Source organism: Sceloporus occidentalis, unplaced genomic scaffold (assembly GCF_023333645.1).
Source record: "Sceloporus occidentalis isolate IW3139 unplaced genomic scaffold, rSceOcc1.0.p SCAF_5, whole genome shotgun sequence".
NCBI classification, from domain to species: domain Eukaryota; kingdom Metazoa; phylum Chordata; class Lepidosauria; order Squamata; family Phrynosomatidae; genus Sceloporus; species Sceloporus occidentalis.
Window position 1 is genome coordinate 24,502,209 of NW_028316985.1, and position 18,540 is coordinate 24,520,748.

The 18,540-nt window shown below is 41.7% G+C and overlaps 1 protein-coding gene across 3 annotated transcripts in view; it reads right to left on the bottom strand.

The window, feature by feature from the left end:
* The window catches only part of TMEM178B (transmembrane protein 178B), a 382,079-nt gene that overhangs the window by 259,789 nt on the left and 103,750 nt on the right, over nt 1-18,540 (bottom strand). The gene's annotated exons all lie outside the window — the stretch shown is intronic.

The window sequence follows — 18,540 nt, forward strand, 5'->3', positions numbered from 1 at the left end:
ATTCTGTGGAGATCTCCAGTTCATGGTGAATGTCTCCAGAGATTTCCAGAAATTCCCAGGTACATGTACACTCTCTGACCTGGGGAACATGGGGAAAGATGCTGACTTTAAGCAGAGCTGCTACAGTATAATACCTCCCCTCCATCTCACAGCTTGGATAGTGGAGACCAGTTAAAGTTGGGGGTTCCAATTCTGTTGCAACAATCCAATTAAATTGGGAGTTGATCTTTATCTCTGAAAACAAGGCTAAAGAGTTCAGCTCACAATCCAGAGGCTCTACTCTGTCTACCAGTTAATGTAACCATTACAAGACCATGGCAGGCTGTGGCATGGCACCTGTGAACCACTCATACACTCATGCCAATTTCTCCCTGAGGGGTTACCAACATACATCCCCACCTCACCCTGATGTCATGATTTTTGGCTTCCGATCTGCTCCATTTCCAGGCAGCTTTGGACTGGAGGCAGCTGTCACAGAAAGCACTGACAGATAGAGGCACTTAGTTCTACATGCCAGTTTTGAAAGAAAATGGGACAAGGAAGTAGATGAGCTTTTATGATTTTGAAGTGTGGGAGATGCAGCTACAATCACAAAATTACTATGCCGTATGTTACCCCAGCTGTGAGAATTTTTTTAAAAGCTCCACACTGACTGAATGCTACAGTATTTAAAGATAATTTCTGAGTACAGATTTAGAAACCTAAAAATACCCCCCTCAAACTTCAATTACAGTAATAATAATCATTGCCCCCGGCATTATGCCTATTCTGCATATAGAGACTCATATAGAGTCTCTTCTTATCTTTTCTGCCTTTCCTACTTCTGTCTCCGCAGCATGCTCAAAGTCACTGGCATGAGAGGGCAGGAGAAGTCATTGTTTGCTTTGTTTTTCCTCTTTGCTGAAATCTCAGCAGTAGCAAAGTACCTAAATAATTATTATCCATTATCATCACTATTATTTTTATTACTGTGTGGGTTTATGCTAAATTCTTCTAAGTCTCAGCTGAAAAGATTCAAATGATTCACCCCCAAAACTGGTTTCATTTCTAGTCCACTAGGTCGTCTGATCTTAACAGACAAGGAATGCACAGGCTGTTAAGACTTCCCAGCTGCCAGCAAGTTAACTGACCATGCCAAAAAGGCACCAGGAAACTTCTGCAGAACTGCCTTTTGACATCTTGCCAATACTCTTCTGAACAGAAAGGGTAGGAGTTTAATTGTGCAAAGTTTTCTCAAGCTGTGTTTTAGGTTTAAACATAAAATAAACTCATATCTGAAGGAGCAGGAGATTAGTGTTGTAGTATGGCCTTGGGGAAGGTATTGTTTAACACTTTCCACATGTCTTTTCCTAGATACAAATTGCTCCACCTTTTCTGAACCCAAAGTTTCTAACAGCTATGTTAGGATAGGTGAGCAAAGACACCCATGTTTTTCTCTCTTGCCACTTTTCAGGAAAGCTCTTAGCAGAAGGGTCTAGTGAAACCAAGGCTCACATGGTAGAAATAAAATGACTTTTTGATCAGCAGGGATGCAGATACATCCTCACATTCCCATCAGACTTCCATGTTCCCACCAACTTAGCTACACAGCACATGTGGCAAGAGGAGAGAATTATTTTCCCAGCAAACATATATTGTTGTGAGGGGAGTTCTTTTGGTCGTGAATGTTCCATTAAGACACTTGGTTTGGGGGGGAACTGCTTCTGGAGGAGGTGAAAGTGCTACAAATGGTTTGGTTTTTTACGATGGACCAATCAGCTCTCAACATGGGAGGGATATCTTGATGAATGTTTGAAATGCAAAATGTTTCACTACACCATTGGATTTATATTGAGAAAATGACACCAGGATAGGATTACATACCTAGTTCCTAACACTGTTGTCCCCAAAAAATGTCCACACACACCCCATCTCTGCCTCTGAGCCATAAAAGAAAGATAATGGAAGATATGGCCAGCCAAGCATCCCTGGGAAGAACATTCCACAACTCTGAATAGCACTACTGAAAAGGCTATAAGAGAGCAACAAGTAGAAGGTACTATTCATGAGTACATAAGAAGAGCCTTGTTCGGTTAGACCAGAGGCTTATCTAATCTATTATTCTATTCAGTGGCCAACCAGTTGCTTAAAAGAAGAGAGGAATGCAACTGCACCTTGCTCCCAGCAACTGACACACACAGGCACATTGCCTCCAATAGTGGGGGGAACGCATGAGTATCATCACTAGTAGTCCTTGATCATAGCAACTGCAATTTTTACAGAGTTGTGTGCTAGTGGCAAAGGAAGACAGACACAGCCAATTTCTCAAATGCCTTATTTCCCTTGCAGCTGCTGCACCCATGGCTTTTTTCTTCCTTCCTCCACTATCATCCCTGCAGCATGCCAACAGTATACAATAGCCATATCTTCCATGAATGTGTCCAAGCCCCTTCTATTCTGTCCATGTGCAGCTGTTACCACTCCCGATTGGGCTGAAGCAGAAAGACATTATTTGCACCGGACTGGGTTAATCCCGAAGGTCTGTATTAGGAGTGACTCAAACTTTAGGCAGTTTGACCATCTGCCCCAAATAAGTGGATGATTCAGGTACTGCTTCCTCTTCCATATTTTTGGAGTTCAGGCTGAGCCAAGATTGAAACCATGGTCTCCAGAGTCATAGTCCTATGCTATACCACTATACCGTGGTGGCTCTCCCCACAAAATCACCAATGCTCATGTTTCATGGTCAACAAAACTGGGAACTGTGGTTATTTGTCCACCCAGATACAGGCTAATAACTTTTGTTGCATATGTGGAGAGACCCTGGAGGTTATGACACTTTTCTGGCACAGGTCTCTAACTCTAGGGATTCCTAACACAAGCATTACAGCACCCACTAGTACTTTAAAAACTCCAAAGGCTCAAGATGAAATAACAAACAGAATTAACTCCACCATTTCTCTACATGTTTGGGATCTGGTAGCAAGAACTCTCCAGGATACGGAGTAACTGCTGTCACCCACTCATGAGCAGCCTCCTACATTCTTTTAACTCCCCTGTCTTATTGTTTTGTCATTCTGGCCAAATGAAGAGATTGCTATCTATTGATCCTAGCCAGGAGTGGGGGGGGGGGGGGAGGGGGGAGATTGGTTTTTGTTTTACTCAGTCTTTCCTGCCACTCCCTTAAGCTGTGCCGTGACACTGAAAAACACAGAGGCTGAGAAGTAAATTAAAAGAAAAGAAATAAAGCCAGCTGGTGCCAATCTTCTTCTCTACTGCATCATATTGCACAAAGGGGGCATGGGTGGATTGGGTGGCTCTTCTGATAGGACCATCAGAGTAAGATTCTTGGGTACACTTCCAGGATCCCACTCTTTTCCTAGGTTCAAATTGTTCCACCCTTTCTGAATCCACCAAAGGTTTGAATAGCCCTGCTACAAAACAAACAAACAAACAAAAACCCCAACAGGAATGATGTTACTAGCAAGGCAATTTAAACAGTGGTCTAATAGAACTAGGATTCACATGGTAGAAATGTAAGGACCTTTTGATTAGTAGGGATGATGATACACCCACACACAGCCATCAGACTTCACTACAATTCTTGCAGTAGTTGAGGCTAAGAATGGATTTTCTCAGCAACCATATATTGCTGTGAGCTATCCTTGATATAATGCAAAGTATTTAGGGGTGCCATTAAGAACCATTCAGTTTGGAAAAGACCTGGCAGATTAAAACTACAAGAATTGTTTGGTGTGGTTTGGGGAAGGGTGTCTTTTTTGGTCTGGTTTGGTTCTGATGGACCAATATAGCCATCTGGATTAGGAGGCTGTCATGATAAGCTCTTGAAATTCAAAATGTATCACTACAGCACTGAATTTAAAATGTGAGCAAATAAGATAGAAGGCAGTAGAAAGAGAAAAATAAGGCAGGCCAGATGGATAGACTCAATCAGGGAGGTCATGGGCCTGAACCTATAGAATGTGAGCAGTGGCAAATAGCGAGGTTTAGAGATGTCTCATTTATACAGGTCACAATGAGTCAAGATCAGCTCAAAGGCAGTCAACAACAACAACAGGCAGTGGGTAGGTATACAGACTCTAGTTCTGTCTGTCTTCCTCCCTCTTCTGGAGTTTTCACTGGCAGGGTTGCACAATTATCAATTTGAAATCCTTCTTCCAGAACCTTGAAATTTTCAGGGTCTGTTATTACTATTAGGCATCACCAAAACTATAGCAAGTTACCAGAACTAGAGTCTGGAGAATCTTCCTGGACAGTGAAGGCCTCCCAGACTCTGGGTTTGCCCTTTCATCAAGTCTGGTAACCTCCTAAGCAGTAAGGAATATTTTTAAAAAATCCTGTCTAAGCAGCTTTCTCTCATTTCCTTTCCTTACCTTGCCTTGCCTTTAATACTCAGGTTTGAATCCTGCCAGCCTCCTAGCTCTAACATTCCAGCATAACCCCTTATTTCTCCAAACAACTTATGCTCCAGACTGGAGAAGACTCTCTAATATCAGAAAAAAATGCAACTTTAGAATCTCCTCTACACCTTCATTTTCCTTTAAAGCAACACCACAAACTGTTTCACCACAAAAACAGGCCCAGGAGCACCATGGATATGTAAGGGGTTTCATCTTTTCTCATTTCAGGCATCAGCAGCCCCATGCTGTGATAGAACTTGTCAAAAAAAGAACAGATAAAATTCTGATCTCAAGCAAAACACAAATAAAGTTTAAATATTTAGGGGGGGGGGACCTTAGGTTTTTATGTAGTGATGAAAACAAAGACAACACCCTGGGGAACTGAATCCAGTGATGGGTTGAAGGCACACAACAACAACAAGTGACCTTTAGGCAGCATCGAGGCAACCCTGTTGTGTTTCCTTGCAACCACCTGCAGTACATTTTATAGCCCTTTCCTATCTCCACCCTATCCTTTACACATTGGGATGGTTTAGCATGTTTGCCTTTTAAACATGCCTTTAAAGATAGGTCCTAGCCTAACAGATTTCAAACCTGGGGTTCTTTTACAATATGAAATTATAGTGCTATAATTCCACTTCAACAACAATGGATTTATCCTGAGGTTTCTAGTCTGGGCAGGCACTACAGCTCTGTAGCTAAGAATTTTAAATGCCACTACCTAAACTACAAATCCCAGAATTCTACAGGGTTTTCTCATTTCAGTTAAAGTGGAATCATAGCACTATAACTGTATAGTATGAAAACACTCCAGGGTTTTTTTTGGAGGGGGGGTAACCTAGAACTTGGGAAAGTATCCTTGTAGGCCCAGCTGACCTGAGGATTCTGATACTTGAATAATTTTTTTAAAGGAACATTTGCAATCTCAAGTGAAATCGCATCCAGAGCAGACTGAATATTAACCCCCTGTACAGAGACAGCAGTCACTCACAACTCATTCATCTTATCTAGATTCAGCATGTTTACCGCACAATTTTTCAATTCAGTCCCTGAGTGATCAGAAAATTACTTACCATCAGAGAAAGTATGCAAAGAATAATGATCAAAATAGAAAAGGAATGGGCAATAACCCAAAATAAGGATATTCTCATGCCAACCTGAAAATCTGATAGAAGGGTAATGCAAAATTGTGCATAATTAATTCATTAAACTATTCCAAGAATTATCATTGACTTGCTAAAAACTCTAAAAAGAATAACATTTTCAATCGTTGTTCTTTCCCAATTTGGTCCTCTCTAGAAGTGTGGCTACAATTATCAGAACCCCAGAACCATTTGAAACACAGCTGGAAGCTTCCAGTTTGAGGAGCACTGGTCTAGGCCAATTTTCCCACTTGCATATTAGTAAAGTTTCTCCCTGTCCAAATGGTGGGGAAACCTGACATACTCTGAACAGCAGACCCTTCAGAAAATGCTTATTACTTGGAGGACAGACTACCTGTAATATACAGACTGTAGGACAGTAATCTTTCATTTGCAATTGGCTGCTACTTCAGAATATCTCCAACAAACTTGCTCACCTTGACAGAGTGAGGTAAATGATGGCCTTTCCCAAAGACATATCCCATAAATTCTAGACTGTTAGAGACAAAAGCATTGTCTTGCTGTGGAAACAAGAGTTGTTCAGAGATTTGCAGTCTGCACTTCTTTTTGCTATTAGTTCTCAGGGCTACTTAACATATCACACAAGAAATATGTACTTGTGCCTTAATAAGCCTGTATACATCCTATCAAAGCTAGGAAAAGTTACTTTGGGAAACTACTTTTTTTGGACTTGGACATGCTAGCCCAATGATGCTAGTTGCGGGACTTTACCATAAAGATTTGTAGAGCGCGCGCGCACACACACACACACACGCACACACACACACACACTCTTTTGAACACTGTAATGCACAATCTGTTTGAAACTGGAACAGCTTCTGTATTATATTGGCTTCTCACTCAGTTCATGATCCTGGAACAATTCTTTGTCCTTCATGGCCTTGCCCTCCTCATTTTTCCTTACATTCATACATTAATATGTCAGCATATGGGAGGGAGAAAAAGAATACAGTGACCTCCAGACAAGACAAGAGGTTCTCCAGGTCAATCAGAAGGCAGATCAGGAAATAGTTAAAGGCTAAAGGCTATCAGAGTGGCTTACAATTATTATTTTTAATTAGACATGCTTTGATTACATCCTGTTTGGACTACTGTAACACATCCTATGTGGGGCTGCCTCTGGAAACTGTTCAAAACTTCAGGGGGTCCAAAATACTGTGGCCAGGCTGTCAACTGGGGCTGGGTGCAAGGATCATGTGAACTCCATGCTCCCCCCCCCCCCTTTTTTGAAACAGCTACACTGGTTACCAGTCCATCTCTGGGCAGAATTCAAAGTGCTGGTTTTGACCTTTAAATCACTACATGGCTTAGGACCAGAGTATTCAAAAGGCTGTATCTCCTTATATAAATCAGCACATGCCTTAAGATCTGCAAAGGTGGGCTTTCTCTCACCCCCACCACCTTTGCAGGTGCAGTTGGTAAGGATTTGGAAGAGAGACTTCTCTGCTACCCTGACTATCTGGGCTCTGTTCTGATTTACGGCTTCTAACCATAGACTATTTGACATTGGCTTTTTGATATGGCTTCTGAACTCTGGGGACTCTGAATTCTGATAAATACTTCACTGTGACTGCTCCTGGGTGGTGGAACTACCTTCCATGGGAGGTCTGGTTGGCCCTCTCTCTGTTTAATGTTGTTTTAACTTGTGTTTTTAAATTAGTTACACTCGTCCCTCCACATTTGCAGCTTTAACTTTTGTGGATTTGATTATTCATGGATTTGATTAATATGTTCTCTCTAGGAATATCTAGGTCCTTCAGCACAACTCTATGGTTAACTTTCACCAAAGGCCGCACTGAAGGACCAAGAGATTTCTAAAGAGAACACTCCACTAGGCATTTGTAGCTCTTCCAGCACAATTCTATGGTCAATGTCTGGCAGATGTTGACCACAGAATTGCACTGGAGGACCTAGAGATTCCTAGAGAGGTGTTTTCTCAGGTAAAAAGATGGTGTTTTTGTTATTTGCAGGTTTCCCACATTCACGGGGGTCCTGTGCCCCTAACCCCAGAGAATGTGGAGAAATGAGTGTAGTTTAATTGTATTTCAACTTTTATATTAAGAGTTTTTAAACTGTATTATGTTTTAAGGTTTTGTACACTGCTTTGGGTCCCCACACTGGGAAAAAGGCAGAATATAAATAATAAATACACACACACACACACACACACACACACACACACCCCTGCCCATGTCCTTTCCTTCCCTGGCTCCATCACTAGCCCTTGAGTTCCATTTTGCTTGGAACTACCTCAAAGAACACAATGTCTGTCCAGATCAGGCTCCCAGTCACACTACACAATTCTATCATTGTGATTTCCACATTAGCTACCATAGCAACATCCTACAGAATCCTGGGATTGGTAGTTTAGGGAGGGGCATTTGCAATTCTCAGCCAGAGAGTTCTAGTGCCTCACCAAACTACAACCCCAGGAATTAATGGGATGGAGCTCCGGTGGTTAAAGTCAAATCATAGTGCTATTATTCTGTACTGTGAAATGGCCACAGCTGAAAAAGTGGGATGACAGAGAATTAATCAGTACTGCCTCTGAAAAACCAGTTGGAGTGTATGCAAATGTGCACACATGTGTATATGTGTGTACAGAAGCACACATTTGTTCTGGAGCAAAGAGGAATTCCATTTAACCATCAACAAGTACGGTATTGTTTGAGAGATACTACCTTTCAGTAACTGAAGCCCACTCCAAAGCTAGGCAATAATCTGGATAATCATATAAGTACAAAAATGGCACCAGCACTCTTCCATTTGTTACATTCTGCTGGTCTCTCCGATTCTACCTTCTCACAAAATGTACATCCCTAAATTAAAGGAATTCAGCTGACCTCACCCAATTCTTCATTCTCCAGACACTGATGTAAATAAAAATTGCTTATAATATTCTTGGTGGATGACTTCCTTTTAGTCTGACAAATGATAAAAGATGTGTCCAGCCATCCCAAATTGATGTTGTGGAGGCCTTATTAGGTGTCACCAACAAGAACAGATTATACACAACGCAAGTCACTTATTCATTTATTTTTAGCATTTCTAACTCACCTTTCAGTATTAAGAATTTTCAAGCAGATCTTGCAAAGTTTGTTGAAGGGAAGTGAAAATGAGATCAGGAAATCTTCTATTACTAAGCAGTGGTAGGATTGTGCTTTGAGTTCCAGAGCACCATCCTACCAATGTTCAATTATTGATGGCTTCAGTGTCTCATTAAATTCATCCTTCTTCATCAGATCTGGGCAAAGTACAACCACTCCAACCCACCCACCCCAACTTTCCTAACCTTTCCCCCAAACGTAAACACCAATAGTGATAAATCATAAATCCAAAAGTGTTCAAGGGGGCGATTTGCCATCTAAACATATTTCTAAACTCCCCCAGGCTTTTTTGGCCCAGTAGGCCACTCAGGACTACTGTCCCATTTTCACACTGAATAGTCCCCAGAGTTCAGAAGCCATATCAAAAAGTCAATGTCAAACAGTTCATGGTTAGAAGCCGTATATCAGAAAAGAGCCCAGACAATCAGGATAGCAGAGTCAGAGTAAACAGCCCAAGGGTTATAAAACCAGTACTCAGAGTAGCTGAGTCAGATCAAGAGATGAACTGAAAGTTTGCATCCAATAATTTGACTGAAGGAAGTTTTAGCTCATAAATGAAGACCAATGGACCATACGTTGCCCAGCCTAGTTAAGATAAATGGATATAATAGCATGCTGAATGGATCCGTAACTGAACAGAGGTAAGAAGTTCTAGATACTGGACCATTCAAAGAGTAGGGCTAGATGGGTAGGGCAAAGAGGCCCACCATCGGTACATGAGCCAGAATGGGCATATTGTGGTAAACTAGAGCCAATGTCACTTTGTGCAGCATCCTTCCTGAATTATGACTTATGAAGTCCAACTTCGTTGTTATTTGCAACAGAGCCTCTGGTTCAATATACAACAAAATCAAATAGAAAAATAGAACAGCAAGAAAGACATTATTTTTTTAAATAAATTCAAACCAAAGGCATACAAGGAATATGACTGCCTCAGCACGTACCTGACTACAGATGCTCATTTTATTACTTTAAATATATCTTCTCCCTTTACAGAACAAAATAATGTTTATTCCCAAACAGACTATTTAACAGAAAAGATACTCCATTTTATTCCTGCAGGCATGATGGTGCTATGATTTAAGTGAGTTTGTAATGCAAAACTACACATGTTCAGAATCTTCTGAAAAATCAGGATTAAGAACCAGCTTTCTCTTCCCACTCCCTTCCCAGCATATTAAAAATTTAGAAGCAGCTGTAAAGCATAGGATGGTGGGGGATTGGTGGGGGAACGAGAAATGTTAGTTGTGTGCTTTACAACTGAGGCAATACAGATAGCCATGGGGGGGAGGGGTCCCTTAAAATCATTAAGTCTAGGTTCTAAAAACATCCAATTGCACCACTGGCATTTACTATAGCTTAGCAGACTTGTCTGCATGGAAAATATTTGGCTTGAAATCTAGAGTCCAAGAGGAAAACCCTCAGACAGGGAACCAATCACTTTCACAACTTTCTTGGGAGTAAAAATGAAAATAATGGAACTGAGGTAGACTTCGCCATGGGGCTCCCGGTAGCCTCCCATCATTCCTCATTATTTTCTTCTTATTGCAGCGAGGGGGGGGGTAAACTATTACTTCTGTAACAGAGGCAGTGCTACCACTGGTAAAGAGCTACTGATGGCTGGCATTTCACTTCTGCACAGAATACCCTTCGAGGGACACTATTGATCTATTTGTCCATTATTATCAGTGTGTTGAATCAATATATGAAGATAGTGTGCTAGTCGCATGGTGTCAGCTCTAGTAGAAATAAGTTGCATCATTCATTTGGGAGGAGTGGAATTTGGGATCAGCAGCCAAAAGTGGCTGCCCCCAGATTCTGGGACTTCTTTCTGGGACTGGCACCCTCCCTATTTTCTTTTTGCAGGCAAATAAATACTTTTCTATTATGTCAGGCATTTGATGAGTGATTATATCAGGCCCATCTTACACAATGCACCAGGTGTGTGTGTGTGTGTTTTAATGATTGTTTAATTGTTTTTTCAACTTTTCTGTTTTGTGAGATTTAAATATTTTTTTTAAATTGTTGTAAGCTGCTTTGAGTCCCAGTCTGGGGAAAAGGTGGGATACAAATAACAACAACCCTTCTAATGGCCTTCAGAGACTGCTTCTTTTGGGACTAAGGGCCTTGATGGAGAGGGGCAGGAAGAAGTGACACATTTCTGGGGGGGGGGGGGTGGGTTGGTTTCAAACAGCAAATTTGCTATTCTCTGATATGATGCACTCACCATCCCATCACTGTCAGCAACTAATTTTCTTAGATTTTATAGATGAGGAATGTTGGCTCCTTGAATGCTGGCAGGCCATGCGCTTTTCATTTTGTGATTTCCCAGCATTTGCCCATTTTTCCCCATTCCAAAAGGTTAAAAACTCTCATAAGGATTACTTAGTGGACTACAACTCTGGAGACCAGGGTTCAATTACCAGCTTGGTCATAAATCCCAATGGGTGACCTTGGACAAGTCACATGCTCTCAGCCTCAGGGGAAGGCAATAGCAAATCTCCTCTGAACAAATCTTGCCAAGAAAACCCTGTGACAGGGCACCCAACAACAACAACAGATAATAAGAGCTCTAAGCTAAAATGTGCTAGCATTTTTGCCTTTGGTCCTGCCCATCACTCAGATCCCCCTCCCACCCAAAAAAATCTGTGAAATTGCCTTTGAGGTAATTGCTTCTTGGATTTTGACCAAGATTATGTATGTGAAGTTGCCTTTGGGCCTTAGGCTGAAAGAGGTGCCGCACCCGCACCCTCCTCAAAAGGGCTTAAAACAGCTTCACAAACACCTTCAGTGGACAATGGAACATTATAAAATCACTGTATAAAACTAAGAGAAAACTCATTGTTGAACTATGACAGCTTTCTAGGCAAACAAAGCTACTGAGATACAGCATAGCTGGTAAAGCCCTGAGGTTCGCAGGGGAAAAATCTTTAGTGGGAAAATTCAATGAGAGCAATATCACCTAAAACAAGCCACTCGGGACTAAGCAAGCTCATTGGCCATAGAATGAAAAACTATTGTTGTGGATGGAGACTGAAAATTAGAGGTAAGGGCAATGGGATGAACTTTCCTGAAAGAAAGAAATACATGGCTGGCTGAAACATGGAGAACACATGGCCGGATGGCAGGCTGGCTGAAACTGCTGAAAACTCTTGTGTCAGTGGAGCAGCGAGTCTATTCCAGGTTTCAGGGCAAATTAGTCCTTACTCATCACCCCACTGACATGGTTATCACCAGGCACCACTGAATACTAAAGCACTGCCACATCACAATACTATGGCACAGCTCAGACAAGTGACCTTTGGACTATGGAATCAGAATGGGGATTCTGGAAGTTGTAGTCCAAAAGGTTATTTAACAAAATCTGGTTACAGGTTCCATTTGTTTCACACAAATGCAAATGAACCCTGTGTTGATATGAAAGTCCATCATGCTGGGTGGCAAAACTGAAATGGGTATAAGCTGGGCCAGGGTAAAAGCTGCATGCTTTCTCTTCCAGAGATGTCTGGCCAAATGGAATCTTGACCCTCACTGAGCCCTCTTATGCAATTTTAATCAGCCCAACCTTGAGACAGGGAATAGGAGACTGAGACCCTTCTGAATAATTCATAGTCTTTGTTGTGTACGGCAGAGGAGTCCCTCTCATGTCAGTAAGTGATAGGCTTCCATTGATTTCTCCTCCTCACGGTCCCTAAGTGAGAATTGAGTTTAAAATTCAAATAGTAAACAGAGACACTAAGGGCAATTTGAGTACAGCCAGCAGCGATAACTTAAACGAAATGACATCGATTTTATATACATACAAGGATGCCTGTGCATGCATGCCATGTGCCTGCGTGAGTATGTACACCCCCACACAAGAGGAAAAGCAATTAGCTCTCCTACCCAAATCATAAAAGGCTAAAGATTACCTGTCATGCTTACCATGCCCAGCCTCCATTACAGATATTTAATTTAACACTAAATTTACCATTAGCTACATATACCTCCTGGAACACACGTATGTAGGGTTGCCATAATTCTGGACCTCCAAACTGGGACAAATGTAGGACAAAAGTAGGACAAAATTTTCAAATGTAGGACACATTTTTTAAAAAATGGAGGACACGCAAAAAATTGATGATTTTTTAAAAAATGTTAATATAAATGCATGTTTCTTAGGCATGATCAAAATGGAGGACATTTTGGCATTGTTCCTAGACAGATGGCAGAAATGTACTTCCCTTTCTGGCTAACCTCCCCCCCCCCCCCCCATTCCAAACAGCATATTTGGGCATTGAAGAGGAGGAAGAGGAGAAGAAGAAGAGGAAGAAGGGGAGGAAGAGGAGGAGGAGAAGAAGAGATGGAGAAGGAAGATGAAGAAGAGGAGGAAAAGGAGGAAGAAGGAAGAGGAAGAAGGGGAGGAAGAAGGGGAGGAAGAGGAGGAGGAGAAGAAGAGATGGAGAAGAAGAGGAGGAGGAAGAAGATGAAGAAGAGGAGGAAAGGGAGGAAGAAGGAAGAGGAAGAAGGGGAGGAAGAAGGGGAGGAGGAGAAGAAGAGATGGAGAAGAAGAGGAGGAGAAAGAAGATGAAGAAGAGGAGGAAAGGGAGGAAGAAGGAAGAGGAAGAAGGGGAGGAAGAAGGGGAGGAAGAGGAGGAGGAGGAGAAGAGATGGAGAAGAAGAGGAGGAGGAAGAAGATGAAGAAGAGGAGGAAAAGGAGGAAAAAGGAAGAGGAAGAAGGGGAGGAAGAAGAGGAGGAGGAGGAGGAGGAGAGGAGGAAGAAGAAGAGGAGGAAAAAGATGAAGAAGAAGGGGAGGAAGAGGAGGAGAAAGAAGTAGAAGAGGAGGAGGAAGAAGGGGAGGAAGAAAAGGAGGCAGAAGAAGAGGAGGAGGAGAAAGAGGAAAGGCTCTTTCCCCTGCCTGGCTGCCTCCGTCGCCAACGGAGGAAGCCAGGCAAGGGAATGGGGCCTCGCTGAAGCCAAGCCCCAAACCCCTGCCTGGCTGCCTCCGTCGCCGTTTTGCCCCCACCCCCGGGATTCCCCCCCCCCCCCCAGAGACGGAGGCAGCCAGGCAGAGGTTTGGGGCTTGGCTTCAGCCGTCCTCCAAGCCCCAGCCAAGCCTGCAGGACTCGCTGGGGGGGGGGAATCCCGGGGTGGGGCCAAACCGGGGCGGGACCGTGCGGACCCGCCCCAAATCGGGAAAGTCCCACTCCCAGGCGGGATATGGGAACCCTACACGTATGGGAAAAGCCAATATATGCATTTACTTTGGCAAGAAGAATTGAAAATCATGATTTCAGACAAAGCATGGGCTCATATTTGGTCTTCACCCCCATAGAATCAGAGTTAGAAGAGACCGCAAGGGCCATCCAGTCCAACCCCCTGCGATGCAGGAAATCACAATCAAAGCATCCCCGACAGATGGCCATCCAGCCTCTGTTTGAAGACCTCTAAGGAAGGAGACTCCACTACACTCCGAGGGAGTGTGTTCCACTGTCGGACAGCCCTTACTGTCAGGAAGTTCTTCCTAATGTTGAGGTGGAATCTCTTTTCCTGTAGCTTGCATCCATTGTTCTGGGTCCTGTTCTCTGGAGCAGCAGAAAACAAGCTTGCTCCATCCTCAGTATGATGCCCCTTCACATAATTAAGCAGGTCTATGATATCACCTCTTGACCTTTTCTTCTCCAGGCTAAACATCCCCAGCTCCCTAAGGCATTCCTCATAGGACATTGTTTCCAGACCCTTCACCATTTTAGTTGCCCTCCTTTTTGAACTGTGGTGCCCAGAACTGGACATAGTATTCCAGGTGAGGCCTGACCAAAGCAGAATAGAGTGGCACTATTACTTCCCTTGATCTAGACATTATACTTCTACTGATGCAGCCTAAAATCGCATTGGCCTTGTTAACTGCCACATCACACTGTTGACTCATGTTCAACTTGTGGTCTACTTGGACTCCTAGATCCCTTTCACACGTAGTTTCATTCAGCCAGGTGTCCGCCATCCTATATCTGTGCATTTTCATTTTTCCACCCTAAGTTGAAAAAAGAATACACCATTCCACAGCAGGCCCTACTAGTGGTTGATTTATGCCCTTTGGCCATACAAATCCTGTTCAGCATTTGTGAGGAAGAATACTTTGAAAACCATCCATAGGTGGTATTTGACACCTGTAATGCTGTCTAAAATGGTTAAAATGCTTTCTCTGGATTGCTGGAGGGATTTTAAATCTAGAGGCTCTTATATGCATATGTGGACTGAATGTCCTAAAGTAAGAAAATTTTGTGATGCAGTTCTCTATGAAATTTCATGTATCACTTATAAAACCGTAAATTTATGTCTAATTTTGCTTTTGCTTTCTATATTTGTTAAAGGCAAATTCTAACTTGAAACATAGGAAACTGTTTTTCTTATTACTGCTGCCAGATTAGAAGCAGCTAAATATTGGAGGTCAGGTGACCTCTCAATTGAGAACTGATGCTCTAGAATTTAGGGTACGTGGTTGATGGAGAAGCTGTCTGCCATGACGAGGTTTTGTATTGGCCACAAAAGGAATGACACATTTCAAGAAGACTGGATGATCTTTATTGACTATGTTAATCATCACTCCCACTGGATCCAACTTCCTACTTCACAGATGGATCTTTGGATGGACACTCTCTACACCTTGACAAAGCAGACCCTCTGGCTCTTGCTGAGAACTAATATTTTTTATTCTGCTGCAGAATAACTGTTCATCAGATACCTACCCTTGACCCTTGTAGTTACTTGTTCTTGTTTTTGTCATTGTTCCACAGGCTTTATGTGTTTTATTGTAAAAACTCAATAAAAAAATAATTAGGAAAAAAACACACTAAGTTTGCCAAATGGGCCAACATGCCCTCTCCATTGAAGATCAATGGAAAATGGGCAGGTTCTCCCCCCCGCCCCCATGGATGCTACTATGAATAGGAAGGTAACTTTGGGTAATGGAGTAGGCAGAAGACTAGGGAGAATTAAACAACAATGTTTATTGATTAGCCCGTGGGTCATCTCAAAATACAACAAATACAACAAAATTTGTATAACCTCTGTAAAAGCATTCTATATAAAAGGTTAAATAAAAAGGATATAAAAATGAAGTAAAAATATAAATACAATAGATAATAATACATTAAATAAGTATAGTGGAGATAAGTTTACAGCGCTTCATAAATAAAGGTTAATAATAAGTTTATACATCATATTTCTTCATTACCCCTACAATTTACTCCAATCAGCCCCACATATGAAGATCTCAGAGGAATTGTTTTACTTAAATACCAAGCTGTCATGAGAAATATTTTTGATTCTTGACCACTCATAAAATACATTGTTCTAATATGGGTATCCCAATGCATTGTTCGCTTAATATAGGATCCAAGATACAAATCTCTTGCCTGCTGATACAGTTTGCACTTAAATAGTATATGTGCTATATCCTTAATTTCATGCTCTCCCCAAATACAGATTCACTCATTATAAGGGATGCCATTAAATCTCCCATATCTTACCATAGTGTCAAGCTGATCAAATCTAGCTCGAGTAAATGGAAAGTTAAACAAAAAGCGCATCTCAAGTGGAATGCAGGAACAATTGTGCGACTAACAATTCCCACTCATTTCACTGGGTTTAATTTAGGTAGAATGGATGTTGGATTTAGCCCAGTAGTGTGAGGAACTACACAACCCACTATGTTGTTGGATTGCAACTTTTATTAGCCCTCGAAAGAACAACCAATGGGGAGGAACACTAGGAGCTGCAGTCCAACAACTGGAGGGCTTCATGATTCCTATCCTTGTTTTTTTCTACAAAGTAGCATTTCTCACTTTTTTGTTTGTTTGTTTGCTATGGAATTTCTCCTTTGAACATCTTACTCGGCTGACTTTTTGTAATGTGTGCACATACCCAGGTTCTCAAAGACTATGCCAACAGAATGCATGCTCTGGCACCTTCTGCCATGGTAGTAAGGCTTTGAGTATGTCCCAGAAGCAGATTTGTGTGTGTGTGTTCTCTGAGAACTAACCCAGAGCATCATCATCATCAAAGAAGCCATGAACCTGAGTTTGCAAGACCGGATAGGGTGATATGGAGGTTTCTCATTCATATGGTCACCTTAAATCAAAGTCAATCTGATGCCAGTTAATAACAACTCGTAAAGTATTTGTTATCATATCTTTGCAGATCTACCCAGCTACCTTATAAAATCTAAGGAGCTCATAAAAGTTGTCTGTGATCCTTTGCCAGGGCTAGTAAAGTTCAAACAATACTCTACATAAATTGAAAATGTGTTTTTTCAAATGTCAAAGTACAGATCTGAAGGTGCATATTGAAACATAAAATTGAAAATGTAAGTTTTATTTACAAAAACTCATTTCAGCTCTAGTTAGAATTGGCACATATATATAGCCACCAGAGATCAGATCTCATTTTGCTCATTAGATACAAGATGAGAATGTTTTATATGCCCACAGACTGAAGTTCCATCTTATACAGCAGCCTTCCTCAAACTGGTGTCTTTAAGATGTGTTAGACTACAGCTTTGGCCAAACTGGCTGAAACAGAGTTGGAACCCAGCAGATCATGACGGCACTGGTTTGGGGAAGAATGCTATATAATAATGGCATATGCATTCAGAGAGGACATAACTCAATGGCAGATTACATGGTTTGTTTGTAGAAGGTTCTGAACCCCATCTCTCACAGTTCTGGTTAAGTCTAAGAAAGAATCCATTTTGAAAGCCAAGAGAGCTGCTGCCAGTCAATGTTCACAATACTTGGCTAGAACAATCATCTGGCTCAATATAACGCAAGTTCTTATGTTCCTATTATTCAAAAGTCAGTTACTGTGTAGTCAAAATGGCATCACCCACAGGAGATATCAGCAGATTTAAGAAATTTCCAAGGCTGGTAGAAGTAAAAGAAAAGAAAAGGGAAAAGAAAAGAAAAGAAAAGAGTTTCCTATGTCCAGCAAGGACTCATCATGTGGCACAAAGTGTTGACAGAGAGTTGGACAGATGACTGGTAAAGCCGGGGTGGAAAATGGAATAAAATACACTGAAAAACAGTATGACTGGTTGGCTGGAATGCTGCAAAAATCAGTCTGCAACATTTTGTTTCAGGTCCTTCTTGTGGTTACATCACAAAAGCCTAGAGAGCCACATGGTGTATTTTTGGACTAAGACTCCAGGTTTTAATCACCCATGGAAACCCACTGCATGACCTTGGGCAAATCACATTCTTTCAGCCTAAAAAAAGGCAATGGCAAACCTGTACTGAATAAATCTTGTCGAGAAACTCCTATGACAGAATTACTCTAAGTCAGAATTGACTTGAAGGCACACACCACCAACAACAACAACGACAACAAGATCAAGCCTATTAACTCCATCTAGCTGTCATAACTTAAAAGGTATTATTTATAATAAATATTTGTAGCAGTCTTTCAAATTGCCACTCTCCTAGGATTTCCCCACTTTATCATAAGTGGGATTTTATATGTTTTCCAAATGAAAAAACTATCTGCATGTGAAAGCCTAGAGGATTACTATCCCAGATATTTTCCCCTTGCATCCTATTTTTCCATGGTCACAAATCAATAAACCTCTCCAGATGCCTTTTCTGAACATGTAGGTCAGCCCTTTTGCACAAAGCGTGTCTTTCAAAAGGCAGTCCTATTTAGTCTTATGATGGAGCATATCTTAGATCTAGGCAGGTGGAGTTCTATATGTATGATGAAATATTGTGTAGAATTTGGTCAAGTGGAGCTGCCTTGGATCCGCTGAGACCAGGAGAGTACTTTGAAAGATAAAAGGAACACATGGAAAACACTGCTTATGCCATGGCCTTTTTTTGAATCCTGCAGAATGGCAGTGC